This window comes from Falco rusticolus, chromosome 7 (assembly GCF_015220075.1).
Source record: "Falco rusticolus isolate bFalRus1 chromosome 7, bFalRus1.pri, whole genome shotgun sequence".
Classification (NCBI taxonomy): domain Eukaryota; kingdom Metazoa; phylum Chordata; class Aves; order Falconiformes; family Falconidae; genus Falco; species Falco rusticolus.
The window spans coordinates 12,474,189-12,498,522 of NC_051193.1; the positions used below are offsets into that span (position 1 = coordinate 12,474,189).

The 24,334-nt window shown below is 40.6% G+C and overlaps 1 long non-coding RNA gene across 1 annotated transcript; it reads left to right on the plus strand.

The window, feature by feature from the left end:
• Positions 1-5,134: 5,134 nt before the first annotated feature.
• LOC119151411 lies at positions 5,135-19,261 on the plus strand. Its single transcript, XR_005105409.1, has 2 exons — positions 5,135-5,170; positions 18,721-19,261. It is a non-coding gene; the product is annotated as an uncharacterized LOC119151411 (long non-coding RNA).
• Positions 19,262-24,334: the final 5,073 nt, after the last annotated feature.

Below are 24,334 nucleotides of genomic sequence, written 5' to 3' on the forward strand. Positions count from 1 at the left end.
TGCAGGTTTTGTGCATGCAGGTACTCATCGATCTATATTGATAACTAATTCATAAGCTTTTTTAACACAGACTTTTCTCGGATACTTCAGAAATTTGCGGGGAGAGGGACATAAGAAAATAAACATAAGCAAAATTCAAGCTCAAAGGCCAGACTGCATTTAGTTCAAAACAAAATAACATGTTTTACACAGGGCTCCTGTCAAAGACGCTGCTTGTGCCTGTTCCTTTTCAGAACCGGTTTAGTCCACGGGGGACAGTAAGGATGGAAGTTTGTAGCTTGTGCTCATGCATGTAATTTACTGTGCTATTTCTCTGTCTCTTTGTGGTGATCTAATCAGAGGCGTGATGCCAGCTACACTACATCGTATCTTAAACTGAAAAAAATTTTGCAAAGGAGTCTTAAAGACTGAATGGATAAGCCATGGGATGCAGAAGTGCTCCCATGTAGGAATATGGATTTGACAGCAAAGCAGGACAAGACATTACAGACTGTTCAGCATCTGCTACCAGGTCCCTGGGCAAAAATGGACCTACAGAAAGGACAGCCCCAAAGCCCAGAGGTGTTTCTGGGTAAGGATGAAAACCCTTTAGAAATCGTTGGCAAAACCAGCCCCGCTTAAACAGATTTATCTCTCTTCGCTAGTATGAGGCGTTAGAGAAAAAAAATAATTGAAGATCTGAAATGAAAAGTTAGGGGCCTCAGGTGATCTGAAATGAGTTTGGGCTAGGGCTGTGTCAGGAGCAGTGCTTTGTGCTGCATGAGACACCCAGAGAAGCTTGCTGCTCCTCACCCTCTCCAGCTGGAGAGCCAGAATTGTTGCAGCATGTTAGCTAATTTTGGTTATAATTTGCCAACAGGAGAAGTAGAAATATCATTACTAGACTTTTCCCTGTTTTCTCAGGAGAACAGTTTTTCTCTTGCTATTATAAGAACTGGGAGAATGAAAATTGGCCCATTTTCAGAGACACTGAGTGCCTGGAGCACCATCTGGAATCAGTGCGACCAGACAAACAATTTAACATCACAGAAAATCTTCCTGTTTTCAGGCCCCCTCCACCCCTTTCTGCACAATTCTGCACGTGAATGCTGCACAAAAGCTCCTTTCTGATGAGGATCCAGTTGGCATGAAGATAAACTATATTTTCAACCCTCTCCCAGCAGGGATGGATTGTATTTTCCTTCAGAGAGAGGCCAGATGATTTTTATTACAAATGAACCAAAACCTTGAGGCAGGACATGCATTACATTTCCATGACAGCACTGGCAGGAGTGAAGGATCCTGATAAGAATTTAAGGATAATTGAGCTCTAGTCTCCAGCTCTGCAGGTAGATAACAAATGCAGCAGCCTCCAAATTCTGTGTGCCACCGAGTGAGGTTGGTTGAAAGGATAAATGGCCCATTGCTCAGGAGAGTGAGGATCACTCAGGATCCTGAGTCTGTCCCAGCTGTTCAGGGTCTCTGTCTCTTGTCCTTCACAGGACACGCGGACTGTACCTGTACCAGTAAATCAAGTGTGTCCCAGGCTGTTTTCTGGCATTGAGGCTGGCTGGCAAAGAGCAGCGCATGCAAACACTGTTAAATTTGCTTGACCTCTGTAACAGGTCGTTGTACTACAATGTGTTTACATAGAGGGATGACAAAATAAACTTGTGAACTTTGAATTATCTTTTAGTTGCAGAATATAGAAGAAGTGCCAGATGGATGGGTGTAAAATACAGTTTGTGTATAAGCAAAGACAGAGAACAGTCAAAAATGATCTCTGAGAATGGTAAAGCAATTGGACACTTTCTGAATGGGCTTTGGTGGCATCAGGTGGGCAGAATACGGGTTTAGTGATCACCAGCACAGCCTGACATTGAAGACTGTCCAAGTGGTGAAAAGCCAGCCAATGGCTCCTACCTTGCCGACATTCCTGTTTCTGGGGCATGATCCCAAGTCTGCTGTCCTGAGGCACCCAAGCCCTGGGGGACTGCTGCAAACTGGGCTGTAATGCCATCCCCGAAGCAGCTCCGACTGCAGTATCCCTGAAGCAGCTCTGACTTATGCTAGTGATGGCTTTGGCCATAGCTTGCTTTGTGCTTGGGGTTTTGGGGGTGATTAATGCCTTTTCATTCCCTTCTTCCCTCTCATCCCAATCTGTATTGGCAGTAGTACCAAGTACAGTCAGTGGCCTGAGTTTTACCTGTGTTGCTACATGGTTTCGTTTGTTTTTTTTCTGATTGTGCTCTCAGTACGCGTGCAGTCATTTCATCACATCAAGAAAGGTCCTTTCCTCAGCTGGAAGCTCATTGACTATTCTATAAAACTTGTCAGAGCCACTCTTTAATTAAGACTGTACTGAAAGGAGCTTTGATTTCAGACATGTATTACAGCCTGATGTTGTTTTCTTTGTCATTGCAGCAGATTATTGGAAGTGTAGACCTTGATTAAAAAGGTTGTGTGCAATTACATTCCATCTCCACATCTCCAGCTAGATCAGTAGCTTGTCAGCGGGTCATTGCGAATCAGACTGCCAGAACCTTTGTACATGTTCAATTTATAAAAGACTGTGTTTCTGGCACAGCACCCGATAGTCCTATACAGCCAATACCTTATTAATGCGCCATTAGCCACAGGGGACATTTTTAAGTGAACCTAATGTACAGGTAGCTACGAGGGTTTGCCTGAACTGACTCAGCAGTTTGGAAGGTCTTTTCTCCCTTGCAGGGATAACGCTAACTTCCAAATGTGCTTAAATGTCCCAAGTCTAAATTCTTGTGTTCCCCTTCTAGCCACCGTTATTATTTTGGTTTCTGGTGGACTAGGATCGCTGCAATATGAAAGCAGGTTGGTGTGCTGAGGAGCAGATACCTCCTGTTAGGGAGCAATCTTTAGAACAACTGAAATAGTCAAAGGGATGGTCAGTTGCTTTAGAAATGCCTGAAGAAGCTGGGACTTTCCAGTTTGGGAAAAATGTGGCTGAGGAATAATTATGTTTGAGCTATACAAAGTCACAGATCAGGTGGGTGGGAAAACTGTTTCCTCCTAAATAAAAAAAAAAATTGCCAGTTTCCAAAATAGGGAAAGTTTGAGGCATCCAATGGAACTAGTAGGAGATCAGCTTGAAACAGAAAAAAGTACTACTTTATTCAGCAGACAGTGACTTCCTGAAACTTGATGCCCCAGGAGAGCGGAGACAGTGCCAGCAGGTTCAAAAGGGGTTGGATGAGTGATGGACATAGGTCTATAAATAGACACTGAAAACACTAAGCAGACGTCTTCCCTGTAACTTCCTGAATACAACGGGATGGATGCTGGAGGATGGCCTGCCAACCGTGGCCAGGCTTACACGATACCCCTGATGGGCATCTCCCCTTGAAGCTACCACAGACAGAGCACGGGGCTGGACGGACCACTGGTCTGACCCAGCAACAGGTTTCTTATGTTCTTACTTCTTTGATTACTGATGCTTTCAGGCTGACTCCTGGAAAGTCCCCATTAAAAAGAGAAAATATTTAAGGCCTGATCCAATTTCACCTTCAATCTCTATTCATATCTGTAAGTAATATAGCTCTAACACTTTTAAAACCAGGCACCGATCTTTGCTTCTAGTAGAACTCTGTCTCTTTATGTTTACATATTCAGTACAATAATGAGATTCCTCAAAAGCTTTTCATGCACGAAAGGAAACTAAGCTCAAACAGCTCAGTCCTATGAATAATAACGTGAAATGTCTCCTGGTGGGTCTCTGCCTGCCCCCTGACTGGTATTTGTTTGTTGTCACAGGCTCATTTTATGTCTGTGCTCTTGAAAGTTTAGTAGTTGATTGCAAATGCAGGCAATGGAGGCTAGCTGTCTTGCAGAACACTTGACTTTGGGCCAGAAAGAAGTACACATCTGACAGATATAAATTACATTCCCAAATCTGTGCGTCCTGGAAAAGATAGAATTACCTTTGTACATCATCTCTCCAGACACAACTCCATACCGAGCATCCAGCCAATGATCTTTAAAACTATGCAAGGAGCAAGATGTGATGATACCTTTAGGGTTAACTAAATTTTCCTACCTTGTTTGATGTATTTCTGTTAAGATTTATGTTAGGACAGGAACTAACTGGACTGCAGTCATACCTCGTGGCAAAATTAGCCTTTTTCTAAGGTGAATTTTTATATAAATGCAAATGCAGATCTGAAACTGGTTTATTTAGACTTAAGTGTTCTTTCCTTCCCATCGGATTGTTTTCCCTGCAAGGTCTTCTAGATGGTCCTGGTGCCGTGTGTTATGGTAAGGAATGATTCCAGATCTCCCACAGGTTTGATGTGCCACAGCTGAGTCTGGGAGCATCTGGAAGGACAAGATGTTCAGCTCAAAACCTGCACTTGCTTTTCTGCCTCTCAGCTGCAGTTCTGCTTGGTGTGATTCCATCAGGGCCGGGTCCAGAAGCTACCGCTGCTCTTATGCCAGCAGCAGTCAGCTTTCTTAAACCAGGGTTTTGATTGAGGAGGGGGAGGGTGAAGTGGCAGCAAGCCTTTACAACTCCAGTGTGGTTTGGTGTAGATCTTCTCTTAGAAGGTGAGCAAGGGCAACTGGTTCTCATCAGTTCTGCAGTGTTTCTGATGTTAGCTGAACCACAGAAATAACAAAGCCCATGATCTTATCCCCTGTCATTGCAGATTAACATGAAGAATTATCTGTTTGCAGTGGGGTGTGTGTGTGGGGGGGGTGTTTCTCTTTACTAAAACCCCCTGTCATTTTCTCCTGTGTGGTTTTTTTTGTTTGTGATTTGTTGGGGGTTTTTTGTTGTTCTGTATCTCAAAAATGAGACATCTGTCTGTGAACAGCCTGGGGTGCAAAGGTGTAGATGCTCAGGTTTTGTGGTGGGAGCTGACACAAGGCACAGGGATCCTCTACGGCAGGACAAGGCAAGGAGCCTTGTTTTGCTTCAGGCTGGTTGTTTAGAGCAGGGATTGTTTGAGTCACCTGTAATGGGGAAGCACAGACGTCAATTCTAGCAGAGTTGAAGAGTTAACACTTAAAGGCAGGCAAATGAAATCATATGACTGGTTCTATTTTTCTAAATAAGCTGAAAGTAATTATTAACCAAGACTAATATATTAAGCAAAGATACAAGGCAGCTCCTTTAATCGCAGAAACCTCCAATGCCGCCCCGCGGTCTGTAAGTCAGGTCAGTGCCCGACAGCGCTGTGCTTTCTGTTTAAGCCTGCTCTGCAAATTGAATGTTGTAAATTGAGATTTAGCCAAACATCTCTATCCATTTATGTGACTACCCCAAACTCCACCCGCTCTTTTGGGGGGGGCAGCAAGGGAAAGTAGCCTGAGACTGCTGTAAAATTTAGCTCTTGCAAGATACACCAAGCCTCGAAGAAAGACATGTATTGGCTGGTTGCTAAAGGAGGCAGAGTGTGGGGAGGAGGTTGGAGATCCTGCTAACAAACAGCCTGATGCATGTAATGTCAGCGAGGTCAGCAGCCCTGTAGTGATACCATGATTAAATAACGGGGCTTGTATAGTGTAGAGCTGCCTAGAGCATCTTTCCTGGGTTGAATGAACATTGCAACTGCAAAGCATTCAGAAGCAGAGAGATATGCAGCGCTAAGCTAGAAAATAGCACTTTATGGGCATGTTAAAATATGGTCTGCACATTGCTAGGTACCTTTCTTTGAATGACACTTCCCTAGCAGAGAATAATGTTTGGCTTGCATTTACTTGACTGTGAGCACCCTTGAACTAAATTAGTTTTGTAAACCTTGGACAGGCAGTGGGCGGGTTGATTTCTAGAGAAATTCTTTTAATAATAAAATGCCTCATAAAAACTGCATTAACTTCAACCAGGCAGACTGTGGGCAGCTAGAAACTTCTGATTGCTTCACTTTAACCCAGTGGTTTTGGGCTAACCAAAATACGAATGCCTGACAGATGTCATCATCTTTCTGGCAAATGTCCCCGTGAGCAGGGAAATAAAGGGCAGCGTTACCCACGTGGACATCTGGTCGGTCAGGTCTGAGAAGAGGGAGACCCAACGCGATAGACTGGGTAAAGTCTGTGCTTCCGAGACACCGATATGAAATCAGTGTTTTCCCATATTATGCAGCAATATGACAAGCACAAACTCTATCCCTCCTCCCCCTCAGTTCTTTTTGCAAGTGCCACACACCGACTCATAACTGACTCTGCACTGAGAAAGGCAGAGGCTTTTGTGCCTTGCTGGGTGGGTCCGTATGTCTGAAGGCATCGTCTTGACATCTTCTGAGGCATCCAAAACCAGGTCTGAGAGCTAAGCCATCTCAGGAAACCCTGCTGAACTTTGTCTCTGAGGAAAGCCTTTCTGCCAGCAAGGATGCTGTAACTGGAACACTGCATTCCCAACCCAAATTCCCCTTGGTATCACCTCCAATCCCCTGCCAACTAATAAACCCCTCATTTTCTCAAAGGGAAGTCCAAGCAGAGTTTTGACTTTGAAAAATAAGTGCCAGCAATTATCTGACACTCAGTATGGCCGGTTCTATTGATATGCAATTTTTAGTAGGAAGAGTTTAGATATTATAGTAGCAGCATAGAAACCGAAGCTTGACCACAAAGAATGGTGTTCAGATTATTCCTTTGGCATCTACTAAAGGTACAGCTGAAAGTAACAATTCTTCCCAGAAGTCTAAGTCCTGATAGACTGTTGTGTCGCGACTTAAACCTCCTCTCAGCTTAGGCAGAAGGTTCCTGAAGGCTACTCTGGAGTTTGTTGGTTTTTTTACTTGGTGATGTACTGCAGTGGATACCAATTAAAGGATTTGCCAGGTTTCTTATAAATATAACCTTGGAATTGTATTAGCAATCTCATGGTGAAATGTAGCTAGCCTATGCATATCTGTCCATCAAATGACAATGTAAGTGCAGTGGTCAGGAATGAATGCAGATCTGCTTTTAAGAACTTAACTACACACTGCTCTGACACATGTATCCACTGGTTTGTGCTGCAGGGACTCCCCGCCATTCCTTTCTATTTAAGATCTTCTGACAAAGCTAATTATGGTAGCAAGCAACTTGCATCAATGTCATTTAGGGAGTACGAGCATTTGCATTTTCAGTTCTTGTGCATTGCCCTGAATTTCAGATGTGGTTTGTTGGTTGTTGAAACTATGCGTGAAGACATTTCAGTCACTGGTCAGATGTGTTTCAAAGCATAGTAACTTGTTCCTCTTGCAGGCTTTGCTTCTTTGAGTAAAAGTGTGATGGTATGCTACTTATATATGTTTAGGAAAATTCCTTCACTATACATTCACCCTTTTTACTCTACCCCCTGTCTATCGGATAACTGATAGTCTCAGAGATCTGCTCTGTTGTAGGTAGTGACTCTAAAAACCATCTTCCTTTCCCTTTTTCTTTCTTTCTTTTTTTTTTTTCTTTTTCTTTTCTTAAGCTTGAGAAGGAAGATTGCTTTTCAAACTCTGAAAACTTAGCCTGGGAACTGGATCTAGGTTCTTTGCTACCTCATGAATCACCATCCTGGGAATGATTCTGCACTGGAAGTTGGAACAGCCTGATAATTCAGGAGCCAGGAAACATCCCAGCTCCCCCACACACCCTGGGCTTACATATGGCGTTGCTGCATTGCTACTGGATATAAAAAGCCTACAGGATCTGATTTTGTCAGGAAGCAGCTGGGACTTTGAATGCAGATGAGAAGTAGACTTAATTCACTTGAGTAAAAAAGAGGTCAATAGAAAACGAAAATTATTTTCCTGTCCATAATTGCATTTTAAGTACATAATAAGTAGATGATAGTAACCTTGTGCTGAAGGGTCCAACTGTTCTTAATTGATTAAAATAGCTTCTGAGGATTGTATCTATTCAGGATTTAACACAACATAGTGTTATACTATTGCACCAGGATGGGTTTGCAGTTAACTATGACTCTCTTCTCTGGGTAGGCAGCTTTGAATTAATGTGGTTTTCCCACAATTCAGATACTATCACCTGGCACTGACAGTCACCTGCCTCTGTCCCACTGACCTCAATAGCAGGGTAATAGCAATAAATCTGGGGCCTTTAGCACCCCAAAAATCCTGCTGTTTCCCATGTGAGCTGAAGGAGTCTTTTCCAGTAGTTATGTAAAGTTCAGCTGCTGGAAAGACATAGAGGTTAGTGGTCAGATATGCTGAATTGAGAACATCATGCCCAGCTGCTCTTTCCTTGCTTTCCCTTCCCGCTACCCCAATGCTAAACCTCTGCTATAAAAATCTGTTGTTTCACCTCTGTCAAAAGTGTTAAGGAACTTCCCCCTTAATAACCCAGAGCAGGTCTGGGAGCTGGGCTGGCAAGGGATCTACCAGGTAGGGGAGAGTGATGGGAAGTTATGGATGAGCAGGTGGAAATAATAGTTTATTTCAGGTCAGTAGGGTGAGAGCAACCATGTCTGGCTTCTGGCTCTGTCCTGGTAAATAATGCATTGAGTTATAGAAGAATGGAGATAGGAATTGAGTTTCTCCTCCTCTGTGGTATCTTCAAACCTGGGATTCTGTCTGGGCTTGTATTTCATTTCTCAGAGATGGTGGGCTGGGTGGTGAGTACATGAAAGATTCTAGGAAAAGTAGGGTTCTAGAGGGTTTTCTGTAGGGTTCTAGAATGAAAATATTATTTATCCTATCCTTGTCTAGAATGAAGGTTTTAGTTCTCCAGCCAGAAAATGGGAAGTTCACTTCTGAAGTGTCTTGGAGTTGGCTGCAGTGTGGGTTGCCCAATATTAAAAAAATAATAATAATAGCATAATCATCATGGCAATACCAGCCCAGTGTTTTATCCCACCTTCTTTAAACAGACTAAATAAATCATTGACTTAATAAATAACTTTCCATGAAGTAGCATGGCAACTGCTCTGGTTTACTGGCATGCATGCAGACAACACACACTTGAAAGGCAGCATCCCTGGGCTTTGTCTTTTAATTACAGAGCATTAAATCACACAATCCACCTAGCTCTAGGCTCCCTCTCAGCCGTGTCTTATATTAACCTGTTGTCAAAATAAATATGATTTGCAAGTATACAAGAGTCAGGCTGATATTTTAATTTTAGATCACTTGTCTGAATACAATTTTCACATAAGGTTTAAGCACATGCCTAACTTTAAATATGTACGTAGGGCAGCCCTGAGAAGTAAAGCAGTAAGGCCAAGATACCTAATTGTATTTAGGTTCTTAAATTCTCATAGACTTTAATGAAAGCAGGGCTTCCTAGGTAGGATTCAGGAGCCAATCTATCCCTATGCCTTTGGCTTAACTGAAGTCCAGCTAACGCTGTCAGAGTTAAATGCATGCTCTAAGCATCTGCTTGGTTTGCTGGATGGCACCTAGATACCCTGTACGCTGCAGTCTTTATACTGGATGTGATACTTCTCTTTCCAATCTCTACCTCTACTATTGACTGTTAAGGCAGGAGATTGAAGCATTGCTAATTACAAGTAGGAAGTAACTTTCCAGCTTCAACAAATTTACCTGAAATCCTCTCTGGAGTTCAGATTATTTCCTCGTATCTCAAGAAACAGTAACAGTCTCCTTCCTGTAGATCAATGCGTATACATTAATTTAAATCTGTGACAAATGATAGCAGATTGAGCTGAAAAAAACAAATCATAAATCTATGCTGACCAGTCACATTTCTTAAAAAAGGCTCAAAATAAATTAGAAATTAATACAAAGCCTTTGACATTGTAAGTGCTTCAGACTAACATCCACACAGATGGTAAAATGGAAGTTTGGTCATCGTATTAAATGGAAGGAAGGACAGATACATTAATTAAGAAAATATATAGCAAGCCTGACCTAGCAGTCATTAGAAACTCAAATCGATGGGTATTTGTCTTGCAGGACAAAACCATTACAGCTTACAGAAACATTGAAAGACTGTGGACTTTGCCCAAGTAGATAGGAAGAAAAGCTTTCCAAAATAGATTTCTAACGCAGGACCTCTTCAAGAGCATTTAATTTACAAGTACTGGACTTTTCCATTTTGCAACTGAATAGCAAAACCTACCCCACACCTGCTGAAAGCACAGCCTGATACAACCACTTCAGTAGCATTCGCCCCAAACAACAGCTAGTTTTTCAATGCTTGATGTTATTACTATGAAAGCAAGAGTTAAAGTACCAGAAAGATAACTTCTTGCAATAAGCCTTTGGCCAGAGTTATCAAATGTAGATTCACGTTCCATTTTAAGTTTCAAGCTGCAGTGATGTTAATAAACGACAAAACCAGCCTTAGCTCCTAGGATGTGCTGAAATTCATGAATGGTGGTTCTGTCACTGTCAGGACTCAGAAGACAGCACAGGCAAACCTCTGGGAAACATCCTCTAGCCATCCAAAGTTCCATATTCTTTTTTGGGAGACATGTAGTAAATAACAACAGTACCGATGGACTTGCGTATTCATTTTCAGCCTTACTTTGCATCTTGGCGAGATGTCACTGCCAGCTTCAGTCATGTAAGATCATGTCTGTAATGTCCCTGAACTCTTAAGAGTGGCAGCAGTCATCTCCATGTTGTTTAAAGAGCATCCCACTTTTATCGTTCGCTGTGAGTTCTCTCTTTGTATTTAATAGGACACAACACGGGTAACTGCTGTTAGATGTTTCAAGTGCTAATCATTAAAGAAGCAAAACTATTCAGCTTTCAGATTCATTTGCTTATACCCTGACTTTTGCAGGACTCTGTTTGTAGATATCGTTTGCCAAATGCTGCACTTGGTGACAATAATACAATCTGGAAGTGTTTCACCAGAAGCACTGAGCATTAACTGGGGATAAAACTTGCTTCTTCTGTGGCTGGTATGGTTCAGTTGTAGCTAGATTTATCCCCCACAGCACTATGTGCTTTGGTACGTTCCCTATGCATTCCGCTTCAGTAGCTCACTTGCCGTTATTTTGATTTTATGCTGGCATAAACCTATGGTAAGACACTCCTGTGAAAACTTTATAACCTCAAGGAATTATTTGGGACACGGTGAACTAGGCATAATTCTGTCCTCGTATATCCCCATAAACAACGAAGTCCATAAATCATCTTCCATCTACTTTGGCATGCTGTGGCACTCAGGAAAATGCTATGCAGAGCTCTCCATCATGCAAATGTAAGCTGGGACCCTGTAGCCAGTTAAGTCAGCAACATGAATACTTGCTTCCAAACAGCAAGCAGAGAAAATCAGAAGAGTAAACCTTCCTGATTTCTCCTTTTTTTCTTATTCTCCCTATGTATTTAAAACAAAATACAACAAACAAAATGTGACAAACCACACAAAACAATGCATGCACATACTAGAGCATCTATCTGTGGATCTGTCTTTGCCTTAGAAACATCCTTTTCCTCATTTTACACCCTTCAGGCCCAGTGAATTTTGTTAATTGTATTTTAAAATGTGGGTGAACTGAGCTGTGTATAAGACCAGGGTTTTTTGGTGGGTAATTTTTTTTTTTCTTAAGAAAAATTTTTTAAGGGTTTAACTTCTACATAGTTAAGTGATTCTCTATTCTGTCTAGAAATGTTCACTGGTGTGTAAAGTGTCTAAAAACAAAAAATTAAGAATTGTAAGGATTTGTGGTTATTTTGCTGGAGAATTATCTGGAAAATAGGGGTGTTGATGGGCTTGAGCTCCATATGCAAACCTGTTGGCTGAAATTTTCAGCAGTGGCTTAAATTTCCTAATTTCTTGCCTTACGCTCACAAGGTCAGCATGCAGTGTCGTCACAGAGAACATGGGTATTTTGGTGCTTGGTCCCATACTTCAGCGAAATGAGCTCCCACTGCCCCACCAACGCCACCTCTCCCATCATACCTGATCTGTAACACACAATGAAGAAAATCACCGCCCTGATTCCAACACTTAGAAAGTTTAAGCTGCAAACTATAATATTTAGCAGTTAATATGGCAAATTCAGTGAGAAGGGTGTTGTATTGCTGCAATTTCAATGCCGTTCAGAAATGCTGAGGCATATTAAAGTACTTTGATGTCATTTAATGAATAATAGATATATTTATTACTGGTATGCCACTCAAGCAGGGAAAACAACATCAGCTTGCATGGAAATAAATCGGCAACCGATATTCGGCAAACAGAAGTTGATTGTATACAAATCTTTCCCGGGGCTGGGGTGGAAGTATTTTCGTGAGTGCCTTCTGCTAATCACTCCTTTCTCTTTGCAAAGGAGAATTGTGAATTTTCCCCCCACACCCCCCGCATGTACTTGTACTTCCTCGCCTTTTTTTGGTTCCAGCAACTGGAAACTTTCTCCATCCTTTGTAATCTGGTGAAAAAGTGCTTTTATGCCTTCACAAATTCCTTTTCTAAACATTAACCAGTGAGCACTTCATGGAGCAGTGGTTTTCGCAGTGCCCTTTCAGAGTCCCTGTAGTTGTTCTGCTGTACAGCAAATGCGGCACATTTTTCAGAAGGATTGGAAGTAAATGACCCCAGATTTCATATTCTGTGCTCACAGTAGTGTCATGTTTTTAAACAGTAACTTCTCAGAAAGTTACTGAGGTCTAACAATCTAAAAAAGAGATGTGTAGAATTATCTTTGCTATTTTTAAGACACAGCTATTATTCATTTAAATGTGTTCTAACTTGCTAAATGTGTATTACAAGAACTTTACTTGTTATTTAATATCCTGCCTGCCAATTTGTTTATGGGCTCATTGAATGACATGTTAATCAAGTTTGTATTAGCCAGAGCTGTTTGAAAAGAAAGTGCTAATACAACCAGAAGAAACGATAAGAATAGAAATCAGAAAATGTTGCCCAGAAAATCTATTTAGAAATAGAATTAGTTCTTTGGGGGGGGGGGGGGGGGGAATGCATTAAGATAATAAGATAATCTTACAAGGACATCAATTGGACAAAAGAAGCAACAGTTAACCCATATGTTATATGAGAAAAACCAAAAAATTGCAGAAACTTGACTGTCCCCTTCCTTGTCCCTCTGATACGTGGTTGTAGTTAGAGCACTTACTGATTTTTAGTTCATAATAATACAAATATGGGAAAGAACATCGAGATCCTGATTAGGAAAGCCTAATTGTGATTTCACTTACCCTAGTAAGTCCTGGATCAGATCTAGCTTTCCTCACCCTTACATGTTTGGTTTTCTAATTTTATTCCTTGTTTTGAAATTGTCTTTGATTTGGCTTTCAAGGTGAGGAATATGCTTAATAGCAGCAGTGCCACGGCACTGCACTCAGGAGAGCTGGCACAGCCATCTGAAGCCTTGTTTGCTCCTGCTCTCTGATCTCCCTTCTAGCAGCACTTTGCAAAACCCCCTCATTTTAGAAAGAAATGCTTCCATAATGGAAGAAAAACAAAAGTTTAGACTAGAAAGATGTCGATTGCTGCTATGAAGTAAGGTGGGAGATTTATTAATAATAATAGATAATAGATCATGTACAGGAAAGGTTGACAATTAGTCTAATCACTCAAAAATTTTTGAAGGAACAGCTATTCTTATTTTCCCCTGATGGTTACTACTCTGTTTTATGGTTTAAACTGCTCTAAAAAATGCTGACTTTCTCCGTGCAGTAGAACTTCCAGCTATTTCAGAAAAGTGCTATTGAGTAGTTGTGCAATAAAATTAATGTCTGCTTGCAATCATATACCCTGCTGCTGTTCAAAGATCCTCTTCTCTCAGGAAACGCGGTGAATTTAATAGAGCTGGTGGACAAAATTTTCTTTTCCTGATCAAACTTGCTAAACTTTCCAGACATTCCATTGGGTGACACACTTTGTTGGATCGTATGATGAAGAGGATAAAAAGATAGCACGGAAAATGTGGTAACAGAGGAGCCGCAGCTCTAGTTTAATGCTTTAGAAAAATTCCATCCAGCACGGCCCCTTCCTCTCTGAAGAACAGGGAGCCTTGGTCGTACTGCTCCAGGTGAAGGGTGAGACAATCCTGGTTTTGCTCTGCTAGAATGAGACTTGCCTATTGATGGTCAGAAACTTTGCAATTCTGTTGAAATACTGAATTTAAATTGCTCATTTTTCAGCTTACACAAGCCCTACACAAAGAAAAACTCTAGCAATTGATATCTACTAAAAAAAAAAAAAGAGATTTTGTTCATGGGAAAAGGAAAAATACTAAATATTTTTAACTTTTTATTTTTTAAAAAACCAAACTTTTTTTGCCCCAAGATGATCTGTTTAGGGGCAAAATCAGGTTCTTGCAGGAAACAGATCCGGAATGTCGTATAAACCGTACTGGTTATTGCCCATGATCTTTGCTCAGAGAACAGTGATGCAAAGTCCTTTGAGAGCCTCCCAGGGATTCTCTGCTTCTAGGATCACAACTCTGACTGAGACAGGAATATGGGATGGTCGTTATTTCCTTGGGGTTCTCTTTTGATGTGGCGGTAATGCAATAGGAGGATGATTTATACTGAACATCACTTGTAAGAAGAGAGAGAGAACAGTTCTGCAACACTTCGTTGAGATAATCAGCCACTCATGTTGCATGATAGTCTTTGGGGAATGATTCCACAGTTAGCTTCCCCAGAGTGAAAATATGCCATTTAATACACTGGACTCTGTGGACTACATTGCTCCAGTTGTCATGAAAAAATCATTGATTGAAATTCTGTTTTCTCTGTAGCTGAATCTGGTTTCCTGCAGTTATTCCTTCCTCTAAGAGCTGTTGGGCTGCCTATGCCCAGACGTGAGCTTGTGGCAGGAACTACTACTGCTTGCTGAGTGTCTGAGTGTGCCCAGGACACTCTGGTCCATGCTTCAGATGAGCCACTGCTGTCAGCTGCAGTTATTTCTGGCCAACCCTAAACAGCAATCTGCTAGTATTGTGCGTGGTGTCCTTATTCCTGAGGAGTTACCTAGAATTACCCATTGTGTGATTTTTCAGTTAAGCTTTTGTAATGCCATCCACCTTGCACTTGCAAAGACACTTTCAGCTGATGCTGAGCCATTTTGAAGAACCCTACGCATCCCAAAACAAGGGCACCTGGCCCATCTCAAATCTCTGCCTTGCTACTTCCCTACCCTACGTGTGCACAGACTTCCAGTGTCCTCCAGTCACTCAGTTCGTGTGCTTGCCACTGTTAAACATCAAGCATCTTCTTAGACCAGACCTAACTGTGGTGTAAGCTTTTCTATACATCGTGAACTCAGTCTAAGCAGAAGCAACTTGCAAGTGGAGGAAAAAAGAAGACATCACAAGGAAGCTTTGGTTTGATTTTTTTTTAAAAGGAATAAAAAGTAGTGGGTGTGGTACTACAAATTCCCATTTTTTATTGTTTTGCTTCCTTTGTGGGGTGACTTGCTCCATTCCTCCTGTTATATTTACTGACGTCTAGCTTAAATTGTCAGTTAAATGACTTCTCAAAGGTTTTTATGTAGGAGCATAAGGAGATTACAGGAACAAATTGTCAGGAGAAAAGAAAGCTAGAGACAGCAGTTCTGATCCCTGTGCAAATAAGGAAACAAGACTTTGTTTATACAGAGTATCCCATTCTTACTAAATCCAACAGATAAAATTCTACCAAAAGTGCCAGTGTTATTTCCTTCTCTGCTATTCATTTAAAAAAAATGCTGTAGGCATTAGTGTGTTGCAGATACTTGCTTAAATTACAAATAATGTCCACATGTAAATAAGAAAATGCAATATTTTTCTTGCTGTGAGATGGAAAATCACTTGGAAAACTGTCCTGCACTGTGTCCAAAATATCAACAAAGCATTTGTGCACTTTGATGTCCCAAGGCAATGTTCTGAGTCTGATGCCAACCATCATTGATTTCCATTTTGGAATGATTCCTTTAAAAAAGTGTTTCAGTTTGAACAATCTAAAGCGGGCATAATTATTCCTTTTCTCAACACTCTATGCTAATTCTCTGACAACTATCCACACAAAAGCTTTACCTGTGGTGGGTGGGCAGTAGGCAATGCAGAAAATCCCAGGTTAGTGCAAAAATGGTGGGGTTTTCTTTGCATGTGCATGTTTTCTGTCAATCTCTAACACTCACGTACCCACACGGAGATTGTGGCCTGAGCAATGCAGCATCGTGTCGGTCACACCTGAGAAGGGTGGGCTTCCAGACCACTGCAAGTTCAGCTGCCTCAGAGTTAGATCTGGGCTTACCCCTTTGTGACCTAAACCATCAATAATATATGCACTAACCTTGCCAAATCTCTCTCTGTCCTCTGCTTAGAAAGCGTTGACTCCACAGAACCTCCTTTTAGATGCCAAATTCTTTTTCTTTCAATTCCCGTGCTACAGTCAGCTTCCAAATGGACCCTACAGCAGCTTCCTACAGTGTTTGCTTCCATCTGGGCGAGGCTTTGAAGTGCAGTAGAAAGGCTCGTGTTTCCAGGAGCTGAAAAGTTTTTCTCCATTCACCTGAAGAAGTGCCTTTCCAAGCTGTTAGAGCTATTTCTAGCGAAGTTCATGTTGATGCCTCTCAGTTATTACTATCACGTAACACGGCAATAACTGTAGATAGGGTGGTGAACTTTTTATTAGAATATTACTTCCAATATGGTAGGGTTATGTTTTCAAGATAGCAAGTGGCTGTGTTAACATATCTTTAGAAGTTACCTCTTGTCAGCTGAGACTGAGTAATAGACTGCCTAGGAGCTCTTAGTCTATCTCAGAAAATCAAATAAGTTTAAATCACTAAATCACAGATTTCATAAAAAAGCTCAGCCTAGGCTGATTGCCCCCAGCCAGTCTTTCAAATTTAGTTTTAAACTGTAATTTATGTGAATTAAAAAAAAAAAAAAAAAGAATTTAATAGGGTGTTCTCTTACCAAACCGCTCAGTGGAGTCACTGAAGGATATATAAATGGTTCTGAGGGCAGCGTGTTTACATACACACAGTTTGATTCCATGGGACTGGATTGCTACGATAGCAATGGTAACTCTATTGCATCGAAACAGCGAGACTGATCCTTCATATTTGGAAGTGATGTGTAGGCTGATGGGTTTTGACCACTACACATACAGCAGATTCAGACATTGGAAATACCACAGAAGACTTTGTTCTATGCTCAGTAAATTTATACTTTAGCACTAGCCAAAAGGGGGAAAAAAGCCTAGCAGTCACTTCAGGTGTTTTCTTATGAACAAGTGACCGTTTGATTAAATATCACCCGAAAATATAACATCACTTTTAGAGCAAGATCCTAGCTGCAGGGGAACCAAAAGAAAGCTGTTCTGTTGACTCATTGCACAGTTTAGCTCAATCTGTTGTGTTTAATCTGTGCTTCCCTCACCTGTGGGCAGGGGTAGGGAGCAAGGCTTGTAAGACGCTATCACAGAATCTGTAGGTTGGAAAACATCCTTAAAATCAGAGTCCAACCGTTAACCTAGCACTGCCTGCAGGCTCAAGGAAGGAAGCTCAGAGGTGCCACAACTGTAAGATGAGTATTAAAAAACAAAAGCTTTGAGCATTCTTTGTTTCATAAGAGACTTAGTCTATTCCTTTCATACTGTGGATAAACGCTAGAAAAATTTTGCATTGTTTGTGGGCTCCAGTGGCTCTTGGGTCCTTCGTAGCAGCCCTTTTCATGGGCAGCTGGTGGAAACCCCAAAGACGAACCCTCAGGTTTGCATCTCTGCGTGTGTACACGTACACAATTGTATATAAAATGTCCTCTCTGTTTTTTACCTGTTATCCAACCTCTTGCTCTTATGGACAGTGATGTTTTCTGCATGGATTGTGCTTCCTAACAGCTAGGTAGCACCCCTGTAGGTCAGTCGTGCTGTCACAGGTTAGTTTTGGAAACAAATACTGCTATCAGCCATCCCTGTGACTGTTTGCTGTATGGGTCTTGTCCAGTAAGCTTGAAATGAAGCAGTGTATAAACATGCCCCTTCCCTCAGCTTCTTGCTGCAACGGTCAGCTGCCTTCGTCAAGAGACAGGTGTATCCAGCTGGGACCCATTCAGCTGACACATTGCTTTTTTTCTCTTAGATTGAAGTCAATAAATGCTTTAGTACCAAATACTGTGTAAGGAAACTTTCCTGTGGAATATATGCTGCTTTCATTTCCTTTCCAAATCTTGATTTATTGGGCTTTTTTGTTTTAGTTTCTTTCAGAGATACTGCTTAATTTGTATGCACTTATTATTTCTTAGCAAAATCTCAGTTTTATGAGGATTATTAAGTAAACGCTCAAAAGGAGGGGATTAAAAAAAAAAAAAAAGACAGACACATCCCCTTGCTGGCTTTTTCCACTGGGCTACATTTTGAGATCTAGGATGTCTAAAGGGTGGTTTAAATAAAATCCCAAGCTACGGAGTATTATACAAAACATTCTCCCTAGGCACAATATTTCTTCATAAGAAAAGTTATTCCAACTACTTCAATTCCATTGGTAACCAAATTTTATTTGTGCTCGTATTACTCTCATTCTTTTTAAAAAAATATTATTTCCTTTGTTCCACATGTAATTTAAATCAAACCACTACTAGAAAACAACAGGATGGCACATAACTTCATTGTCTATAACAATTCTGTTATAAATCTTTAATGTATGTGCAAGGACTTAGGCAAATAAAGCCACTGATGGAAGGCTGGCTACTTACACAGGAGAGGGTTGCTCACAAAGGTGAATGTTTGCAAGGTCAAGATCTCTTGCACTTTTTCTTTTTTTTTTTTTTCCACCACAAGCAGAGTAACCTTTGCAAATGCAGGTAGCTGTGGATTGCCAAAAGTATTCTCAATATTCCTTTCGCAGAAGTCTTTTAGGTTCTGATCCAAAGTCAGTGGGAGTCTCCTCATTGCCTTCCATGGATTTGGGATCAAGTTTGTCGTGGTTTAGCCCCAGCCAGCAACAAGCACCACACAGCTGCTTGCTCACATCCACCTCCCCCCTGGAGCGATGGGGAGGAGAGTCAGAAGACAAAAAGGTAAAACCGATGGGTTGAGATAAGAACAGTTTAATAATTGAAATAAAATATAATAACATAATGATAGTAATAAAAAGGGAGATGACAAAAAGAGAGATAAATAAAACCCAGGAAAGACAAGTGATGCACAATACTGCTGCTCACTGCCCGATGCCCGGCGAGTCCCCGAGCAGCAATCAGCCGCTCCCAGCCAGCTCCCCCCAGTTCGCACACTGAGCACGATGCTCTATGGCACGGAATATCCCTTTGGCTAGTTCGGATCAGCTGTCCTGGCTCTGCTCCCTCCCAGCTCCTTGTGCACCTCCTCACTGGCACAGCATGGGAAACTGGAAAGTCCTTCACTTAGAGTAAGCACTGTTTAGCAACAACTGAAACATCAGTGTGGTGTTAACATTATTCTCCTACTAAAACCAAAATCACAGCACTGCACCAGCTCCTAAGAAGGAAATTAACTCTACCTCAGCTGAAACCAGGACAGAGACCCAAAGCAGAAGGCGGTTGGAGAAAAACTCCTTTACAGATGTAATTATGGGTTTGATTTTTCTTTTACTTGCTATTACCAACCTGTTCCCATTCTCCAGGCAATTCTTAAAAGAGCTCATTACTAAGATCTGGCAGAAGGAAAATGATATGAAGCAAGAGCAGGTGTTTTCTGAACAGAAGAATCTGTTTCTTTTCAGAAAATAACCATAGTGAACATGAAGATGACAGCTGTGAAAGCTGCAGTGGTGTGACAGAGTCTGAACAGGAGAAAACATAACGCTAGTCATCCACGGCATGCTGACCAAATACAGCACGTGAAAAGAGAAAGATTTTTCTGAATACTTCTGCAACCGAACTAGGATTGGATCAACTTTATTTGAGTATTTTTCTTTCTGGCTGCCTTTTTTTTGCATCTTGCAAAACTGCAGTGATGATACAGTGACCTCAGTGGCAGAATAGAATCCAAAAAACAGTATTTTCTGGTGGTTTGCAGATGCAGACAGTAGAAAATCTTTCTGTTTCCCTTCCTAGGAAAAATTTCCATTGGCTGTAAGACACAAAGGCATGCAAAATTGCAATGGTATAGGGGTTCGCTAACTTTTAAACTTGTATGATTTTAGTATGCAGTGATATTTTTGAAGTTCTGGTGAGGTTACTGTGCAAGGATCTCAAATTATTTCTTCTGAAATGCTCTCATATGCTTGTGGATGAAAATTTTGAAGCATGAATCCTAAAGAATCCTCAAAAATGGAAGACAAAAAGACTGATGTTTATTGTTTCAGAGTTCAGTCTTTTTGGCCTGGTTTACCTATGTTTCATGACTTCGAGCAATTATGAATTGTCATTAGGACTTCTAATAACAGGAGAGACTTTCCTGAAAAAAAAAAAAAACTTGCTGGCAAAAATCAGCTCCTCTTGAGGGCTAAGGCTTCCTCTTCTTTTCAGTCCTGCTATTTTTCATATTCTCTGATGGGGCTTCTGGCTCGTGGCTCCCACCAGGCTTTTTAAAAATCACTGCTGAAAGCGAGCAAGCACTGCTCAGCTACTCTTGATATACTGATATGACAAATTCTTTCCCTGATTCCCCCGTAAAGAAAGCACAAGGATTGCAAAACCACTTGGGTAGCCCCACTGACTAGATGCTCCATTTTTGTAGTGGAGGTAAAGGAATTAATACGCCAAGACGCAATCTGATGAAGAGTTAATGCCTCCAAGTGAGGTAGAAAAAAAGATCTGTTACTATATCCCCTCCTAGCTGAACTATGCTCAGACTGAGGGCTGAATTTTAAACTAAGCTGGTGGAAATCCAGAACAATTCTGCAACATATGGTGTGATACGGTTATTTGGTAAGAAGTCATAGATATATTGGTGATGCTGACAGAGGGAGTGGGAGCTTGAATTTGAATATGGAAACAAAAATCAGATGGGTGACATCAGCTACTTTGGACCAGTTGATAATATAAACTAAATGTGTGATGCAGCAAATTCTCCAGTAATTGTGAAATCAATCAGGCAGGGCAGGGAAAGAAAGGGGAGGGTTTTCCACCAGATAATTTATATTTGCTTGAGCATGTGGTTCTTTACAGCTATCAGCACTGATCGAATGTCTAAAGCAAAGCAGTAAGAGAAAACCTGTGACTTATGATAAAAAGAAATAAATCCTTTCTCTCTTTCTAGCAGAAGAAATGTGAGCATCTGTGTTTTCAGCAACCTTCTGTCTCATTTCCTCATCTTTCCCTCTGAACAAAGTACTGACTGACACTGGGGATAGAATGTTTTTCCTCTCTAGGAATCTCTTTGGCTGACTACCCTGAATTCAGAGTATCTGTGGATAGGACCCCCAGAGGCTTAGTCTTGCCAGAGCTAGATGAAATAGGTTTGAAACTTAAATGCTGAAATAATGCTGGGAAAAGGTATGTGTCTCTGCTGCCACTGTTCAAGCAAACCCTCGTTCAGTTCACATGCCGTTTCCTTTGTATTTATGTTCTGAAGGGTTGAAAAGATCATTAAAGATTCCATGAACTAACTCATGAATATTCAGAGATGAGCACACAGCATTTGGAGTTTCCTTCAGATTTTTCAGTGAATATCAGGTATCTGATTTGCAGTCTGTCACCGATGATGAAGTTTATTAGGATACATATTCTCAAGCCTTGTTTTAAAGTTCAATGTATTGAATTACCCTACAAAATGCCAGAAGCCAAAATTCTTGCCTGAAGTTTTAGGGAACACATACAGAAGGTGAAGGAATCATGGACCAGTTCTTCTGCATCTTCTGAAGGTCAACCTGCCTTACAGGTGTACTTTGAAGGTACTTTGCAAAATGTCAAGCATGATCTTTCTAATTCTGGATGCTTTTTGGGTGCACATCTATACCTTTCGAACATTTGGAAAAGGCAAGTACTTTATTTTTACTCCTGTTTAAAACAACAGCTCCGGCAGCAGTATTTAGGAAGTACTTAATCTTAGTCCTTTAATCCTCCTTGAATACTACTGCACTGCTGCTTTACGCACAGTAGGTTCTGGGGCTTGTGTGGGTGTGTAAAGTGAAAGACAGACACAGTGGCAAAGGAAGTATTCTGAACTGTAGCTATTACAGAGTATTAAGCAATTGCCCTTGGTAAGAAGTGATAGTAGCAAATAATAGCATATTCATTTTGTTGTTGACAATGGATTGTCTAAGCATATATCTGAAAATTCCAATTAAATTCAGTCTTGATGCTCATAGCAGATAAGATGCTAAGAGATCTGCTTTCATACATATGAATAAAATAATTATTATGCAGCATATCTAAGTAGTTGACACCATCAGAAAGTCTACCCTTGAATAACAGGAAAGGAAGAAAATGTCCCTTCTTTTGTAGTCAGAAAGAAAGTATTGACTACATATGTGGCATGTTTTGGACATCACTAGCTGTAAGATACTTTTCTTTATAAACATGACAGCTCTACTAAGCACGGTACAGAAATTCTTGACTCTTGTGCGAATACAGCTAAGCTTATCTCTTTGAGAATGTGCTGAATGTCGTATCTTTTAATGTAATGTTGTCTGTGCCATTGGTTCCTGGTGCAACTATGACACGCATTTTACTGTACTTTGAAATTATGGAGCATGTTTATCTGCCCACTGTATGTTCTTTTATATGGTTTTGTACTGGAAGTTTTGTCCCTGGTACTTAAATGACAAGCTAGTGCAGTCATATTTCATATTGTAAAGAAAAGCCCGTGTTTCCACAAGTGAAAAAGTGGTAGAGATAGTGGCGTGAGTTAGTGTAGGTGACTACAATGTTGAACAACTACTGCTAATTAATTAAATTGACTTGCAACTCATTACTGGCAATGTAGGATAAAATTAGTAAACTTCCCTTTGCATATATCTCTCTAAGATTGCAATGCCACAAAGTGAACTTGACTTATGAGGCAAGGCTCCTGCCAGGATTACTTAAAAGACAGGACAAAGAAGGGAAAACATTTGTTTACTAATACACATATTCTAGACAGTTGAGATATTAGATTTTATACCTGATTTTCTCTGTTTTTAATCTGACATGAACAATAATATCTGGCGAATAATTCTAAGGTTCCAGTCCATGAAACACATTTTGATTAGAGACTCAGAATTGCGTGAAGGCATAAACCCAGCTATAATCTTTCTTTTCGTCTTGTGATTCCTATTGTGTATCTCATCCAGTATGTTTCCAACATCAACTCTTATTTGCATTTCTTACTGTCCCCCCCCCTCCCTTCATTTTGTTCCTCAGAAAAAATAATTTGAAAACAGTAGCTTGTTAAATTATCAGAAAATGTCTGACAATAATGTCATCAAAACTGCGTGTTCTGAGTACATTCTAGTTACAGGTAAAACCCCTGCTATTTTCTCATGATAGGTAAATCAATACTAGGTTTATAACATTCATTCAGAGATATCTTATAATAAATCCTTTTATGTTCCAAATTCATTACTGGCTTTGCTGGATATCTAGATGCAGAAAATGGGGACAGATGACATACTGATCGTGAACCCATTACTGGAAAAATTGCACTGATCTTAGGTTCAGGTCCTTAAATGACTGCAATTATAACACCTACCAAGTGCACATAAACAGAAAAGGAGAAGTTGGGTTAGGAGAGAAAGGGCAGAGGGAAGCAGATCAGATACAGATGCGATTCATCCTCCTCATAGATTTGTCCACCTTCAAAGTTGTACAGCTAATGAAGAATAATTATCACTTATTAATTGCTCATTATCTTTACGATTGCAACTCAATAGCACCATATGTCACAAGGGTTCTCTTAGGCAAAAAGCAGAAAATTCTCTTGACTGCAGTGTCAGAGAAAATAGTTCTTATGAGCATCTGAGTATTAATCTCAAGAAGAAAAGTCTCTAAGACACGCATGTTGCGTATGAGTGGAAAGATGTGATAACTTCCAGGGTATTTCTTGGTGTTGTTAGCTGTGCCTAGAACTAAACATTACACACGTCTTTAGCAGCATCTCGGCAAAAACTCTTTCAGCAGAAAATGAACTTCGTTTATCTAATTTCTGAGAATTATCCCTCCTAATAAAGTGACACTACAAATTTTGCTCAGAACTAAAATGACAGATAAATCAAAGAGGAAGATTTTTCTTCATTATGTAAAGGCTTCCTAACATTTCCCAATAGTTTACAATAACTAAACAATCCCCAACTTTTAAACAAAAATAGAGTTGGAAAATTAAAGACTGCTTTCATTAGTGCTCCTTTACAAGAGATTGATGGCTATTTAATACTGATATTTGACTGAACAGCAAGAAAAGAATCCTTAACTTTTGGCACTTGCATGTACTGATCTCTTAAAAATTTAGCGTGCATTGCCTTAAAGAGTTAAACACGCCTGAAGCCCAAAATGGCAGTTATTCTAAAGCCAGAGCCTCATAAGTCACTGAGAAAGCTGTATCAAGAAACCGGAGGAATGCAG